The sequence below is a fragment of the Heterocephalus glaber genome, unplaced genomic scaffold (genome assembly GCF_053883595.1).
Source record: "Heterocephalus glaber isolate CG9 unplaced genomic scaffold, H.glaber_assembly_v1.0 deba00001429, whole genome shotgun sequence".
Taxonomy (NCBI): Eukaryota; Metazoa; Chordata; class Mammalia; order Rodentia; family Bathyergidae; genus Heterocephalus; species Heterocephalus glaber.
The window spans coordinates 28,619,970-28,637,921 of record NW_028258294.1 but is presented as its reverse complement, the minus strand read 5'-3'; the positions used below and the strand labels follow the sequence as shown (position 1 = coordinate 28,637,921).

The window sequence follows — 17,952 nt, the reverse complement described above, 5'->3', positions numbered from 1 at the left end:
TCTTCCCCAAAGAATTAAAAGAATCATACCACGGTTATATATGTGCACCCATGTTCATAGCAGCACAGTTTGTAATAGCTAAAACTTGGAAACAGCCCAAATGCCCATCAACTGGAGACTGGATAAAGAAAATGTGGGTTTTTTAATAAAATGGAGTACTACTCAGCCATCAAAAATGAGAAATTAGAGACATTTATAGCTAAGTGGATGCACATTGAGGCAATACTCTTAAGTGAAATAAATAGGACACACGTGTAAATACCAAATAGTTTCTCTGGTGTGAAAAACTGAAAGTGTAAATAAGGACTAAATGTATAATAGGTCATGTGAAAGAGGAAGAAAAGGGGCAAAGGGGAAGGAAGTGGGAGGGCTAGGGAAAAGGATAGAAGGGAATGGGATTAATATGAGAAAATGGAAAAATAGGAACAAAATCTTTGTAAATAGGGAGGGGAGGAATGGAGGGGTTGAAGGGAGGGCTGGGCAAGGGTGAAAAATAAGATCCAAGAGAGACTATGTAAAGGTGCAAATTTCCAATGATGAATGTCATTATATTGTATACCTAAAATGTACCAATGATTAGAATGAATAATCAATAATGTAAAATAGGAAGAATAGGTCCAAAGGGGTAGGGTTAGTTGGAGAGGCAGGGGAAAGGAAAGAAGGGAAAGGAAAAAATGATGAGAAATGGAAAAAATGGAAATAAAGTCTTTGTAAATAGGGAAGGGTGGAGGGGGTGAAGGGAGGGCTAGGAATGGGGAAAAAATAAGAACCAAGATGCATTATGTAAAGGTACAATTCCCAATGAGAAATGTAATTGTGTTCTATACATACAATTTACCAATAAAAGAATTTAATACAAAAAAAAGAATGCAAAATAAAGTTTGCTACATATATTTTAAAAATATATTTTCAAACAACTCATAACAAAATTAATCATAATATAATTTTTAAATATTTTAATTGCAAGATGATAGAGATGTATCAAAAGCTTGTAAGATGCACTAATAACAAAATTTGAAGAGAAATTTATATAGTTCAAACATATATGGTAGACAATAAGAAAGAATTTTTAAAAATCAGTGGGGTAAATGACCATTCCAACAGATTGGAAAAATATAAAAATAAAACCTGGCAAAATAAAAGCTAGGAAAGTAATAGGAAGAAAATAATAAAAATAAGAGCATAGATTAATGAAATAAAAGCAAATCTAAAATTGAGAGGAAAACAGATCCAGAAGTTTGTTCTTGGAAAAGCATCATGACTTTGTAAGTCCTTGGCAAGACTGACTGAGGAAAGGAGAAGAGAAGGTACCAATATCAGCAATGAAGAAAATGACATTGTGATTTAGCACATGAATAATAAAGAGAGGTTAAGAGCATATCATGAATAGTTTCACACCAATATATTTGAAAATTCGATGAAATGAAAAAATTCCTAGGAGAAACACAGTTTGAAATTGGCATGAGAAAAATACTAAACATTTATTATAAAATTATTAAAGAACTTAAATATGTAATTGAAAATCTCTTCTCCCCCCAAAAAATGTATCCAGACTTCAGTACCTGCAATGGTTAATTCCGACAAACATTTAAGAAAGACAAAAAATGCCAATCTCACACAAATTCTTCAAGATAATAAAGATAAAGCAGCAGTAACTGACTTGTTTTATGAGGCCAAAATAATCCTAAAACCAAACTTTATAGAAACTTAATGCAAAAGGGAAGCTATAGGCAATCTTAGTGAGAACATGGAAACAAAAATCTAAACAAAATAGTAGCAAGTGAAATCAGCAATACATAGAAGGATCATCGTTCAGATAAAAAAAAATTCATTCCAGGAAAGTAAATTTAATTTAACATTAAAAATCAATTTAATTCACATTAATGAAACAAAAGAAAATTTATATCATCTTAATAGATGAATAAAAAGTAACAAATTCAACATCTATTTATCACCAAAATAATAAAGTGAAAACAATCATTTAGCAAAGTAGGAATAGAAGAGAGCTTAGTAGCATGATAGGCTATATCTACAATAAGCCTATAGCTAACATCAGGCTTAATCATGAAAGGTTGAAAGCTTTCCTTTTGAGACAAAGAATGACACAATTAGCTGGCCAATACCACTCCTAGTCAATATTGGACTAGAGCAAGTATGTCCAACATGTGGCTTGAGTAGCTAGTAATGTGGCCGTACAAGATCATAAACATGTAACATTATGTGATCTGTATTGATAATTTTCATTATTGTATTGCTGGGTGCTCCAGCGTGGTCTGTGTAGGCAACAACAGGATGCTACCTGGTGATGGGGGCAGGTTGGGGGTGCGATGCAGTGCTAACTCCACCTCCTACACCTTCCCACAGTCAGCCCAACTGAAACTCAGGTGTTACAGACATTCCATGTGCTTATGGGACTTGGTAAGTAAAACACAGAAATTACCCATAATAGTATTTCAACCTACCTGCATGTGTGTGAAGACAAACATTTATTGTTATTATGCATGTAACTTTTCTTATTTAATCATTAAACTTGAGCAAACACTTCCATTGTACCAGATATTGAAGCATTAGTTTCACAATAAACAAGGGCAAATATTTCACTAGTTGTATGTTTTTGCTGACCTCTCTTTTAAGTGTTACAATAAAATTAAATTTTGTTATATGTATGCATTAACTATATTATATATTTTAAATGCATCCCAAGACAGTTCATCTTCACTCAGTGTGTGTGAGACCTAGAAGAGACTAAAGGTTTGACACCCATGGACTAGATTTGAGGCAAGAAAAGGCAAAGGAGTTCAAAGACAAGAAATAAGACTTCTTATGTACCTTGAAAAATCACAAAGAACTTACAAGTTGTTAGCAAAGTTGCCGATGCAAGATTGATCCACAAAAATAAATTGATTTCTACAACCAATAACATGCTGGCAGGGCTACAGCAAGGAAGAAATGCTTCTCCACTATTGGTGGGAGTGTAGACTGGTGCAACCACTGTGGAAATCAGTGTGGAGATTCCTCAAAAAACTAGGATTAGAGGTCCCAGTTGACCCTTCTATTCCCCTGCTGGGGATCTTCCCAAAAGAATTAAAAGCATCATACCACAGTGATATATGTGCACCTATGTTTATAGCTGCACAGTTTGTAATAGCTAAATCTTGGAAATAGCCCAAATGCCCATCAACTGATGATTGGATAAAGAAGATGTGGAGTTTTTTTTATAAAATGGAATACTACTCAGCCATAAAGAAAGATAAACTTGAGACATTTATAGCTAAATGGATGCGCCTCGAGGCCATACTCATAAGTGAAATAAATAGGACATATGCGTGGAAATACTGAATCATTTCTCTGGTGTGAGAAACTGAAGGTGTAAATGAGGGCCAAAATGTATAATAAATATTGTGAAATAGGAAGAAAATGTTCAAAGGGAAAGATGAACTAGAAGTGGGCAGGGAAAAGAAAAGGGAAAGAAAAAAAAAATGAAAGTAAGAAGGAAAAAATGAAAACAAAGCTTATGTATGTAGGGAGGCATTGGAGGAGTTGAAGGGAGGGCAGGAGAATGGGAAAAAATAAGAATCGAGATAAATCATGTACAGGTACAAATTCTCAATGATGTTCATAAAGTATACCTAAATGTGCCAATAAAATCCATAAAAATAAATAAATAAATAAATAAATAGATTTCTATATACCAGTAGCAAGCGGTCAGAAAATATTTTTTTCAAATTTCTATTTATAGTACTATTAAATGAGTTCAATCCCCAGTACTAAAAAATAAAAATAAAAAAACTTATAGGAAATAAGAAAGACCAAGATGTTTGCAGAAAAAAAGAACTAGGTAGGAAGAATAGCTCTGCCAGAATGCAAGACTTATAAAATCATCTTGGTTAATAACAGTGAGGAATGGGTGCAAAGATGAATAAATCAGTAGAATTGTTCACAAGCCCAAGAACAGACTCATTAAGTGTTAATTAGCTTTTGCCATAGGTATCATTGCAAAGGAAAATTTCCTGTCGCAAAAATTTCCCAAGTCAATTGAATAAAGATTTATCAATGGGGAAAACATTTTAAATATGACCCTTCCATTATGTTGTATGTAAATAAGTTATTATAGGTTGATATAAAAGTCATAATTAGTCTTAGATGTGAAAGATAAAACTGTAAGTCTTCGTGAAAAAATACAGAATATTTTATGATCTTGTGGTAAGAAAAGACATATTTTACAACATGACACAAAAAAAGGCACTAAGCATAAAAAGAGGAGATCAATGAATTGGACCACATTAAATAAGAATTTCTGTTTATCAAAAAATGTAACAGAAAGAGTGAAAGGGCAAACATATATGAAAAAGATTTCATACACACAATTGTCAGAGGTCTCATATCCAGAATATAAGAATGTGTCTCACAAGTTGATAGAAAAAAATATATAACTCAATAAAAAAATGGCAAGAAAATCTGATAGCACTCCACAAAAGAAGGTACTCAGTTGCCCAGTAAATAAATGGAAAAGGGATCAGCCTCATTTATAATCAGTGAAATGTAAAAACTGAATGCAAATTGAAGTATATTCACCGAGAACACTAATCAGAATGGCTGAAATTAAGAGAAATGACCATAATAAGCATTGGCAAAGATGTGGAGTAAAAGAACCCTCATAAACCAGTGGTGAGGGTGAAAATTGGTGTAATCTCTCTGGAGAATAGTTTGGCATATCTACTAAAGCTAAGCAAACATGTACACCATTACCCATCAACTCCACATGGGCATCAAGAGACATGCTCAATAATGGTTCCAGCAGCTGTGTTTCTAATAGCCCAAATTGGAAACAACCCATATGTCCATCAGTAATAGAATGGTTAAATAATTTGCACTATATTCATATAAAAGAATTTGATATAGCAATGAAAATAAATTAATTCCAGCCATAATATGTATGAGTCTCATAAACATAGATCAAAACAAGCCCAACTCGAAAAAAGTTCATATGGTTTCATTTTTTTATGATTCTTAAACACTATAGCACTTGGAGATAGCTGGTTAAGTGATACATTTAAGAAATGCAAGTAAATTATTGCAACAAATATCTAGTAGTGATGATCTCTGGAGGGATAGGAGCAAGGAGGCTTGTAGCAGGCCTGAGAAGGCTTTTTGGGCACTAGTCCAACTCTATTTGAGTGGCAGTTCTGTGGATATGTGCTTTGTGATACTTAATTGAGCTGTACATTTTTGTCCTAAGTTTCTTCTTGTACATTTGATAATAAATATTTAGGGAACAAAAAAGAGATAATATCAGTGACACAGATGCTGGGAAGTCCAGGCTGATTGCTTTCTAAGTTGACATCAGCCAATTTGTTAGTGTTCCTTAGACTGAATGGTGCCCCTTAAAGAACCAAAAGAACGTAACATGGAAGCTTAGTATTGGGGTCCACCCAGGCAAAAGTATAGGTTGCCATGCAAATTAGATATAAAAATAGCTGGTTATGCTTCACTGCTGGGTTAATGATATGCTAGAAATTTATTTGGATGGCTGCTTCCTGAGAAGCCAGAATCAGGGCTGCAAAAAGGCTCTGGTAATTTGGGAAGACTTGGAAAGAGGGTGCTGACTAAAATGGTGGTCTCCTTATGGCTCAATCCCACAGCTTCAGCCCAAGATTTTCCTGATACACCTTCTGGAGCTCCAGGAAAGCTGAAGGAGAAGGTGCTAGAAGACCGCATAGAGACCCTGGGAAAATAATGCTTCCTCCTCCCACTGCAGGGAATGACAGGGCTAACCGAAACAATGAGAACTCTAGGTGTGTGGCACTTGTACCTAAGAAACATTCACAAAGCCACATCTCCATGGAATCTTGTCTATGCTGCAATCTCTGCTCTCTCCCTCCTTTCTCTATGTTCCTCCCTCAAATCTTTTGTTTTCAGAAAAACTGCACCCTGCTTCACTAGAACAAGAGCCTGGAAGTTTCTTACTGCCATGCTGTCCTTGGGAGTTGGTTGTGCCAACTTTAGTAGCAGCTAAGGACCCAGTTCTATCTGGAAGGAGAGTAGCATGTGGCACTGGTCAGGAGCCTTCTAGATGAAATGATTTCCTCTGTCTAGTCCAATGGTGAAGACATCATCTCTAAGGTTAATCTAACCTAGGCTTGGAGCCAGGAGTCTCTTCCTGCCTATGGCTATGTGATCTTGGCAAATTTCTGGGCATATGTAAATTTTAAGTAACAATGCATAGAAAGCACTTAGTATGATGCCAGATACATAGAAAATACTCAGTAAGTGCTACTTTATTATTTATTATCATCATAAGAATTATCAACATCATTATCATCATTATCCAGACCTAGGAAATGACAGAGCAATCTCTTTAGTAGAAAACATACAGAAGCAGCCTGTGGAGACAGTCACTCCCTTCCTCCTTGCAGAACTGTGCAATTAGCAGGTGGTGTGAGACTTTAGCAGTTCTACACAACAGAATTAGTACACATGCTTTCTTGACCCCAGCTCAAGATAGCACACAGTCTTCTCTATTGGCTGAGACTCTATTTCCTGCCTAGGGACAGAAAATAGGCTGGATCTCAAGATGGGAAAATCCTTGGCCTGGCCTCTTGTTTCTCAAGCTATGTAGATTTTTCTACAGGACTAGAAGGTGGAAAAAAATATCTCCTGGTAGCCACCTTTTGCTTCCTTCTCTGTGTATTTTTCCCATATTTTCTACCACTGTCTCTAATGTCACTCCATCATGGTCTTAAGAACTATCAGATCAGTGTGTTTCCTTTGAGCATATGATGTAAAAATACCAGTATCAGAGAACATGGCTAGGAAGAATGGCCACTTTAATCTCCACCCGAGGTGAGACGCCAAAGAGAAGAGGCAAATTGTTATGGGAGCACCAGGCATAGTGAGCAAGAAAGAGGAGGGCATTTGAGGTTGGGAAAATGAAGACTGAGGATGGAGCTAACAGCTGAGATCTTCTGGGTAACACTGGTTGGCATGATCCATACAAGACACTGAAACAAACGATGGAGAAAGAGGATATGATAGGTTGTCTGCAAAAGTAGCCACAATTCCTACTGCCTCTGTACATGTGTGTTGTCCCTCCCATCAAGAACTAGAGTCTATTTCCACTTTCCTTAAACCTAGACCAATCTTGCGACCTGCTTAGGGAAATGAAGCAGAAGTTATGCTGTGTCATTTCTTATCCTGAGCCTTAAGAGGCCTTTGAAGCTTTTGTTTGCACAGTCCTGGGGTCCAGCCACTAAGTAACAAGGGTCATAATAAATCATCGGCTAAAGAGAGAGTAAAGAAAGGCCCAGCCTGGGCTGGGGATTTAGCTCAGTGGTTCTGGCGCCTGCCTCACAAGCGCAAGGTCCTGAGTTCGATCCCCAGTGCCAAGTGCCAAAAAAACAAAACCTTAGCCTCTCAGAGTGCTGAAATTACAGCATGAGACAATGTGCTCCCCTTCAAAATACATATTTGGGCTGGTGATTTAGCTCAGTGGTTCCGCCACCTGCCAGGCTCAAGGTCCCGAGTTCAATTCCCAGTACCAAAAAAAAAAAGGCCCAGCCAGGTCCACTCATTCAGGCCACCCTAGCTGAAGCATGAGGCAGGAGCAGTATCCGCGAAGATGATCCAGCCCCCTACATGAGGGACTGTCTCCCACCAGGTGGAGAAGAACTGCCCAGCTAACCCTGGGTGACACACTGATTTGGGGAGGAATAGGAATTCCTTACCGTTTTAGTCACCAACTCTTGGGCTTTTTTTTTTTTTTTTTTAATGTAGCAACAGATAACCAAAACAGAGAGTGATTCACAAGCAATCATTTAGACACTGAAAGGCAGCTCAATTAACATCACCAATCCCAGTTTTAGAATATCATGCTTATTGATCTTTCGTGCTTTTGACAAAATATCTGTTTTAAATACACACTGTGGACAGTATGCTTCAAGTGGGAAGTCAGTGCCAATAACCAAGACTGCTCATGGGCTTGTAATGAGCTAAGAAAAGAGTGACATACACAATGACAAACAATCATGTTGAGTCCTTCCCTGCTATGTCCCTCAGGCCACAGGCAGAGGGACAGGGATGTTACCATCATCACTTCATTTTATCTTTGAAGGTAAGACATGTAAGGTGCCTCATTTCGCAGACTAGGAAACACTGAATCTTAAAAAGCAGAAGCATTTGCCCAAGACGAAGCCATTAACAAGCACCAGAGCAAATATTTGAATGAAGAGCTTTTTGGCCTTGGGCTCTGGGTGCTTGATCTCTGAATTTTACTGCCCTTCCCAAGCTGCAATGCTCTAGCTGTCCCTTCAGATTACAGGGGGTTGGGATAGTTGGAGACTTACAGAGAGGCTCTTGGAAAGTTCTCTTCTCCCTAGGGAAGAGGTAAGTACCTGGGAGGGCTAGGGTGGAGGCAAGAATGAGGGGCACCTGGTGTCTGAGGGCACAGGGCTCCCACTTCCCAGGAGCAACACTTGGACATTTTGCAGTCTCACATTCTGTGTTCCCCATTTTTAAGAACAGAGCTACCTCTTTGAAATCCATGATTAGTCACAGGTTACTTAGAGATGGCGCTCTGTGGAATTTCCTCTTGTCAGAGAAGGAAGAAACCTCATTTCTGCCCTTGTTTAATCTTGGAAGCCTTCCTGGGAGAGTTCAGCTTTGAGCTCTGTTTTGGAAGCAGTGAGGGAGGCAGCTGGATGAATGCTAAGTAGGACATTTTTAGTTTGAGCAGTGACTCTTGAGATGCTGCAGTGAAAATCTTAGTAAAGTGGAAAAAGGCAGAAATAGTTCATTTGTTGTATAGCAAAATTGCAATTCAAAATAATTTCCATGGCTTTCAATGATGGACTAAAATCAACAAAAGAACCTCTAGCAAAAAAATTGAAAAGTAAACTCCCAAAGGTAGGTGCAAATGACCCTTTATATGATTTTAAGTGGGAAGGGGCTGGTTTGTAAGCAGTTCACAGGAAAACTTATTTGAGGGTTTGGTTGAACATGCAGAAACTCAGTATAATTCAACAGTGTGATGCAGCTGCTAAAATATTCAAAGCAATCTTGTGTTGCATAAATACATGCTCATTGTGCCAGTTTAGGTTAAGGGAGGGGAAAATGACCAAAAATGAAGCCTGGGTGTAGTTATAAATGACGCTCTTTCAAATGAATATAGAGTTTGAGCTTCCAGGCAATAATCTAGATCCTTCATGCCCGGCCCCATCTGTGCCTCCCACACCCAATTTGGATTGATCAGATTCAAGGTCTCCTGATTGAGTCATGTTTTCAAGGGGTAAAAGTTTCAAAAGAATCAATATGTACAGGCATATGATATGGTTTCATCCTTTTTTTCTTTTAGTTTCTCTTGCCCAGGGCCTGCTCCCAGCCATCTCTCCCTCTGACTGTCTCGCTTCCTCCCGCTTTCCTCATGTGACAGATTTAAAGCCCAAGACCCCCAACTCAGCCTGTGAAGACCTGAGACAGGAAGCCAGGACCAGTTCTACTTTGCATGTCAGAGCCAACAGCCTCTCTTGGTCTCTCTTGGTCTTTTTATTCTGATGTGGTAGGTAATGGTGAGTCTGCTGTTTCTCACCTAAGAGACTAGGATCTGGGCCTTAAGTGTGGCTACTGAGAATACAAAGAACTGGGAAGACTTTAGGGGAAAGCCCTGGTTCTGGGCTTCAGACTGACCCTGGCTTATAAAGAGTTTTCTACTATACTGTAGTCTAGCTGTGTAGTCTTGTTTTGGGATTTAAGGACACTACCTCAACTCATAATAACATTGTACCTCATCTATGTATATATTTTCTTTGGGACTGCTTTGGACTGAATTGTGTCTCCCCTTCTCTCAGTTCATATGCTGAAGCCTCAGTGTGATAGTATTAGGGATGAGGTCTTTAGGAAGTAATTAAATTTAGATGAAGTCATAAGAAAGGGGTCCTCATGAGGGGATTAGTACCCCCACAAGAAGAGGCCAGAATATGCACACTCTCTCTCTCCACTATGTGAGAACACATCAAGAAGATGACCGCCTACAGGCCAAGAAGAAGGCCCTCACAGGAACCAAATTGCAGCACCTTGATCTTGGACTCCTCAGTCTCCAGAACTGTGAAAAATGAATGTGTGTGGTTTCAGACACCCAGTCTGTGGTATTTGGTTATAACTGCCCAAGCTAACTAATACAGAAAAGTTTGGAGACAAGAAATTGCTTGGGGTCAGGGCCTGGGTGCTCTTGTCTTGCTGGCCTAATACACCATTGTAATACCATCTCACTCATAAAGCCAATCACCATGCTGGCATTAATGCGCTAGAGTGACTAGAGGGATACCACCAAGAAAGAGAAGGGACTTGAGCCATAGTATGTGAGAATGATCAGGGAACTAGAGTTGCTAACGTCTCCTAAGTCTGTGAGGTGACCCCCGCAGTGGGGTCATTCTTTAGAAGGGAAAGTTAGGGGTTGACTCCTTCCCAGTTTAAAGCTGTTTGGAGAGACAAACTGCCCACTTGAGACTAAAAACACCTAATGATAAAATCTTCCTGATGAGGAACCCAAGAGGGAAGTGTTAGAAAGAGAGAGTATTACAAATCCTGCCCTAATGACACCTTCAGTAAGGCTCCTACTTGCCATCATGGTGAGGGTGGCAGAGTTATAGGCTGGGGACCATGTTGTGTAAAAAGACAGTAATAGTCCCTCACCTCACCATTGAAGGCTTTTTTTTTTTCTGTCATGAAAGCAGAATAATTCCTCTTTTTTACGTGAAACTCTAGGGATGGCGGGAGATGCATTTGACACAACAAAGAAGTTTGAGAGACTGGGTTCCCACTTTCTACTAAATACACTTGGACAAGGCCACGCCAGCTAGAGTGGACAGAGACTCATTAGAGATGAGAACACAGTCTGAGTCCAGGGACTGGGGAAAATACTCACCGAACAGCCTTGATCCAAGAACGGAAAATGTCCTAGAGTAGAAAAATTGCCCAGGGTGACAGAAGGGTGTGATAGTCATCTCCCATATCACTACAGCTATACTGTAGAAGGTAGTCCCAAGGGAGAGAGCTAGGATGAACAGGAAACGTAACAAAAAGGTGATTTGGGGAAATCTGAAGAAAACGTCACTAACCCCAGAGCTGCACACTGTTGGAGATGCTGATCTGTGAGGAGGTGGTTCCTTGCTACTAGAAGAGTTTTGAAACAGGGCAGGGACTCTTCTGCTCAGTGACCTGGATACTAGAAGCTCTCTATAGTCTTTTCCAGCATCAAGCAAGAAAAACACCCTCACAAAAATTGAACACCAAAACTCAGCCCTCAGAAGCAGGCATACATAAAAGAGGGATAAATTGCTACATAACAATGACTATAAATGTCAGAGGAATTTCCAGTGGATTATCACTATTTCTGGTGAATAATTTTTTCAAACTTATTTGGAGATGATGTCACTTGATAGGTAGACATTTATACGTGGCCTGCTCTTTCTTCCTGGTGTCACTGATGAGATGGACTTCTCTGTAGGATCTATGAGCAGAAAGTCTCTGGCATAGAGTGAACATGGCAAGCTCATCGATTCTCGAGCAAAAAGTCTGCTCTACTCCAAGCCCTCTGTGTGTGGAGAATTCAGCAAGAAAAGCCTGCCTCACTGCCTTCAAGAAGCTCAGAGCCCAGAGGGAAGGCAGCCACGTGGACAATACATATCTGGACTTCAGTTACCATTTGACAAATGTCAACATCTGAGTTTGAGCTCTGCATTAGGCACTGAAGATTTATCAGGGGCAAGAACATTATCCTTGAGGAACTAATGCTCAATGGAGAAATCAAACAGTAGATGAGTCACCTATAAAAAATTTCATGGCAAAGGAAAAATGATGAGAAATGGAAAAAATGGAAATAAAGTCTTTGTAAATAGGGAAGGGTGGAGGGGGTAAAGGGAAGGCTAGGAATAGGGAAAAAATAAGAACCAAGGTGCATCATGTAAAGGTACAAGTTCTCAATGAGAAATGTAAATGTGTTGTATACCTAAAATGTACCAATAAAAGAATTTAAATAATAATAAAAAAATTCATGGCATTGGTGCCCAGTGCCTTGATGGAAACATTTTAAGTGGGAGGATAGATAGTGAGACGGGTGGTTACCTGTTTTAGGAAGAATGATTAAGGAATCCTCTCTGACAAGAAAACAATTAGGTTTTGGCCCAAAGATTGAGAGGAAGCCAGCCAAGTGAGGAATGCAGAGCTGAGCATTCCAAGGAAAGAAAACAGCTACCATAAAGGCAGGAAAGATCTTCTGTGGTAAGGAGATAGAAAAGAAATCATTGTACAGTGTAGCAGGAGATGTCACAAGATGAGGTTAGAAAATGGCAGGAGGAGGATTCTATAGGTCTTTGTGGGATTTGAGAGATTTTCTTTTAAGTTCAGTTTAAGATCGGTATTCACCATTTGGGACCTGGGGCAATAAAAATTCTTAAAGGATCAGTGAAATGTTCAGAGTCCTCCTCACCAGGACTCTGATGCCTTCTTTGAGAATGACCTTCTTGTCCTCTGTCCCATCTCCTGACTCAGCAGAAGAAGGAAGTTCTTCTAAACCATAGAAGAATTTGGATGCTTTAGAGACTTCCAGAGAAAGGTGTTTGAAGAAATCAGAAGAGTTCTTAGGAGACAGGCAGTAGAAAAAGAGGAAAGACTCCTGAAGGTAAGACCTGGGACTCTATGTCTTTTGAGCCCATTCTTTGAAGGTCACTAATGGGATAAATCTCTCAGCATGTCTTTCTCTCCATACCTCTACCTCGTGCCCTCTAGAGCATCCCCAAGGGAGAGAGAGTTGCAGGATATCTCCATAAAAGTTGCATTTTTGGAAAGCCCGGGCTTCAGTAAGCCACTGCAACTGCACTAACATTTACCACATCAACTTTGGAGAGGAAGGAGCCCCGGAAACTGGTTCAGGCAGACAGCAGGAAACTTGGGTACATCTCTGATTTAATCTTTTCTTTTCTGCTTTATTTTTAAAAATCCACTTTGTGAAAATATATGGTCTCCAAGTTTCTGAAAAGGGAAGCAGCAAAGAAATTCCTTCTGGTGTGAATGAAAAGAATTACATAAACCACAGCAAATTTAGTATGAAATTACATTGCCAGGCCCAAAGAAGAAAGATACTTTTCCATCTTGGATTAGCCATGTTCAAAGATCCATTATTCTGAGTCCACTGCTTGTCCACACTTAAAGGGACATAGTGACATGTAAGTCTGGCCGTATGGGGCAGAAGCTGCTGGAGGACACTAATTATCTGACCTTCCTTGAGGGATTTGTTTTTTATGGAATTTCTTTCTTGTATTTATGTATGCCTTTTCTTTACTTTCTAAACTGGGACTTGGACTCCTGCTGATTCGCAGGCTCCATTAGATCAGAATTTCATTCCTCTTGGGGTTTTGCAGAATTCTCACACTTCTAAAGTCATAAAAGGCCTGCCTCTATGGAGGCTCCTTGAAGCTTCTAGGCTACAAAGAGAGATATCCATACTTCCCATATGGATTTGAAGTGCAAGTCTGCCAACTTCTAGCTCTGTGACCTTGGATAAGTTACTAAACATCTCCAGGCTTATTTCCTCATCCACAAAAAGGTGATAACAGCACACATTCACCCCTTGCATCAAACAGGTGTGGAATTTAAGTGAAGGATAGGTTTGTGACACAATTGGCAAGTGCCTGAATCCTAGTCATTATCAACACAACTTAGCTACTTTCACAGACAGTTCCTTTCAGTTGTTCTAGAAGCATCTGTCCTCTCCATCAGAAATGTTAACTTCCTCCAAAGGGTGTTATGTAGTCCTTATAATGTGGAAGCCCAGCTAAACATGCTTCATTTATTCATTCACTTATTTGAAAAGTGTTTATTGAGCTCTTACCGTGTGCCCAATGCTGAAATAGTTTCTGCTGATGAAAAGATGAATGAGACACCATGTAGACCCTCAAGGATTTACTGATATTAAACAAGACACAAATGAAAGCAACGTGGCAGGCTGGAGCAAACCACAGAATGAACAGGCAGAGGGAAGTCCTTGCTGAGGCTGGGCTTTCCTGAGACATCCTTGGTTCCTGTGTGGTGAATCTTGGACTTAGAAGCACCCAGCAGTTAGCATGGAGTTTTCCACAGCAGCTCACCACAGACATGGGAGAAGGCTGTGAATGCTGTCAATCAGGTCAGGCCAACTGGGAGTCTCGGCTTGACTTCAGGGGTTCTGCAGCACCAGCAGAGCTAAAGTGAGGGTAAGACCACCAGGAAAGGCAAGAAGATATAGGCTATAACTGTGGAGACAAACCAATGGCACACATGATGCAGAGGGCTGTTTGTATTACTGAAACTTCTGAAAGGTTCACCACCACAGAACTATATCCAAGTCCAAAGAAAGGGACTATGTAGATCATAAGTTACAAAAGCACAGACTGGCTTTAAATGCCAGCAGAACCAAGAACAGCAATGAGGACAAGGGTGTGGCTCAGGAGACCAGGGGAGCTGAGGGGAGAACCTTGAAGCTTCCTCATCCACCAAGAGTTTCCATAAAGCCCTCTCCTGCCTTGTTCAACTTTGGAAGAGAAAGAGGAGACAGGAACAGCATCACAGACTAAGCAGCTTTTGTCTGGGAAACTGGCATTCCCTAAAAGGACTACTGTCTTGTGGGGTGAGATCAAGCTCGAAACCAGATTGGACCTTTAACTGTGTTTCTCATTCTTCTGTTTCTCGGGGAAAAAAATGACCAACTTAGTTATAGAAAATGGAATTCACTTTTCTCACTCTGAGTTGTAACCCACTTCCCTTACATGTATGTGTATGCTTAACAGCTAGCAGTGTGCCCAGAACAAAGTGACGTTTGATCAATTTCACAAGCCTTTGTGGCAACAAAGTAAAGTTGCAGAACAAGTTCTATCTGGCTCTCTGAAAGCCATTTCTGAAAGATATAATCACATCAGCATCATGCTGTATATAGAATACAGCCCTGGGCCATCACCATTTATTCTCCAGTCTTGGTGCCTGGACCACCCCCAGAGCCTCACTCTTCTGCATGTGGGGAGGAAAGTGACGGTGCATCTGGACCTGGTGCCAACATCCGTGCTGTGCCTGGGAACTTAGTCTATTTTAAACCAAGTTGCCAGTGATGGACCAACTCCATGTTCTTTACAAGCCCCCCTTCCCTCACATACAATCCCCCCGCCAACACACAGCTGAGGAGAGATGCCATGTGGGTGCAGGAGATTTTGGAGTGGAAGGGTCTTGGCTCTCATTCCCTGAAGAAGTCAAGGTGAGTGTAGGGTGAGAAAAAAATAAATATGTGAAGCCCCCACCTCACTCCTAGGGAAGACTACACGCTAGTATGTTGCCAGAATGAATGGGTTGTCCTCCTGGGAGGGATGATGGGAAAGGATAGTTCCTGCCCTTGAAAACCAGACAAAGATTTTATTTCTCTTAGATCTTGTGCTTGAATTTTTTTGTCCATGTAAGGCAGTCTGTGTCTCCAATTTGGGGCAGGTGAGGATGTGTTGGGAGCAATGCTACAGAATTTTAGGGGAAAATCATTTGGTTAGCCTAGTTCTCCTGCCTTACAACCCAGCTATGGAATTCCAAGACATAATTGCATTTTGGCCTCCGGTCACAGCTGAGACCTCAATGATCCGGTGATGCTGTCTGTGATTCTCCAGGACAAGAAACATCCTGGGAGCTGAAAACATCCTGGGAGGAACAAAACATCCACTCAGTTCCTCATTATTCTTGGACCTTTACCATCTTGTTTACGCGGATGTACTGAACTCTCTGCAAACCATTTGTTACCTTTGTTTCTCCCAATGTACTGAATAAAAGGTGCAGTAAGCTGGGGGCTTTTGTCTTTGCTGCCCAGAGCAGCACTGATCAGACCCGAAGCTCAGCTTCTTCTCAGTCTCGTTTTTCTACCTTTCCTGTAGTTCGCCATGTGCTGCCGTGGCTCACAGGAGACCAGGACTCACTGCAGAGGTTCTGGTAACGTCCCCTTCCCCTGTTGCCTAAAAGGATGTTGGGAGGGGAGATTGCTGGGGTGTGGGGATGACATCATGAGTAAAGGGGGGGTGCTGTGATATCACAGACATGTGGGAACTTCCTGAGTGAAAAGTCTGGAGGAGGACTACTAGCTCAGAATCCTATTTCTGGTTTTAATAACAGCCCTAGTGACAACCAACCTCATGGGAGGGGTGCAAACAGGCGGGTTTGTCAGGGAACAATGGTACTTCTTGCTTGGAATGGGAGTTTTCTATGAGGTCTTGGTGGCCTTTAATGCAAGGGTGGGATGGGCGATGTGGGATGCATTTTTAGGAGTGAGAAGGCACAGAGGCATGAAGAAAATAGAAAATGATAGAAAATTTCTGCCACAACAAAGTTTCAAATGAGTCTGTGAAATACATTTGAGGAAACTGTTGAATATAGTGTTGGGGAGAATGGTAAGGGCAGAAGCTCTGCTTCCTCCTAGCTCATATCCTTGGGAGATAATGAATCTACTTGGGCCTCAATTACCTCTTCTGTAAAATGGGATAATTATACCTCACAGAATTGTGAAGGTTAAATAAGTTAATACTCTAAAAAGCTTAAAGTGATACTTTGTACATAGTAAGTGCTCAATAAGGATCAAACATTTTACAGAGAAAAGATCACTGGTGTCAGAAACAGAAGACGGCTTTATTGCTGACTCTTCTGGTGACCGAATGAATGTCGCTTTGGTCCTAAGTTTATTTATGAAAAGAAGATGAGGGATGAGATTGTGTCACCCTCCCCTTCCAGCTCTGTCATTGTTAAGTGCTAGATTCAGTGTTCTAGGTAGAGTTGATAGAAACTCATTTTGCTCCCAATTATCCTGGGCATAGCCTGTGCCTAAAGTCTCACCCTCGGGGATGCAAGCCTTGGAATTTACATATGCATACCCTCTGCTCCCATCTCCAGACAATAGGTATTGAGGTTGATGGGGGTGTGTTAGTAATGCATGGGAGTGAATTAATTCCTCCAAAAGTAAATGGTCCCTGGGAAATATAGGGACACTTAGAGTAGGGGGTGAGGTAAGGGTGAGGGCAAAGGGCTCAGAAAGACGGGAAAAGGAGGAATCATGAGTCTAAATTCTTGGTACAGCATTTTGTCTAGGGTAGGGCTTGCCCTAATGATTTTTATAAGAAACTGTAAATAAAAGCAAGTAAATACAAGTAAAAATCCAATTAGTAGACTATGAAGGGAACAGAAACCGTGCTTGGGAAGCTGAGGGAGTTTGGGGCCAGGTAATGGACTAGGTGAGTTCTTGAGGTTCTGTCACCTGTGAGGTGGGCAGAGGGCTATCTGGCTTCCCTGGGAGTGGGTCTCTGAACAGCCCCGCAGAGTCTGTCCTTTCTGTGCAGCTCAGAAGTTCTGTGGCTTCTGGAGGAAAGGCTTAATTGGCCTTCCACAGAAAGCCCAAGGAAGTGGTGTATTCCATAGTGGCTCAATGATCCACTCCCTGCTGGGCACAGCAAATTGAGCTCAGAGAATATTTGAAATGATCTCCAGTCACCAGGCGGAAACTGGAGTGACACAGATGACAAAATCTTGTCATGCAATCTAGGGGCTGAGCACTCAGCAATTGGTCCAGAGAGAAAGGGGAGGGGAGGAAGGCAGAGGGAATGAGAGATGAATGTAGGAACTACAATGGATTACTGCCTGTGAGCCACAGCTCCAGCCCAAGAAAAGAGACTAGTGGTAGACTTGAACCCTGAAGTCATTGTTTGGAAGTCAGAGAAAAAAAGAAGTTAAAAGAAGCAAGATTCTCTTAAATATGCTTGGTTTCCTATGGCTGAAAAGAAATGCAGAGTAGCAGATATTTTTTCCTATACTCTCTTGCTGATGTGGGTCTGTCCCACAGTGAGGAATTTCAGAAGAGCGTAGTGGGGAAAAGTATTCATAAAATCATTTATTTATTCATTCATTTTGCCC

The 17,952-nt window shown here is 40.7% G+C and overlaps 1 protein-coding gene and 1 long non-coding RNA gene across 3 annotated transcripts in view; one reads left to right on the top strand and one right to left on the bottom strand.

Moving 5' to 3' along the window:
- Positions 1 to 17,952, bottom strand: part of LOC110344323 (high mobility group nucleosome-binding domain-containing protein 3-like) — a 638,706-nt gene that overhangs the window by 103,044 nt on the left and 517,710 nt on the right. The window lies entirely within an intron of this gene.
- Positions 8,688 to 14,051, top strand: LOC110344282 (uncharacterized). Its single transcript, XR_002386766.2, has 3 exons — positions 8,688 to 8,901; positions 9,428 to 9,553; positions 12,544 to 14,051. It is a non-coding gene; the product is annotated as an uncharacterized LOC110344282 (long non-coding RNA).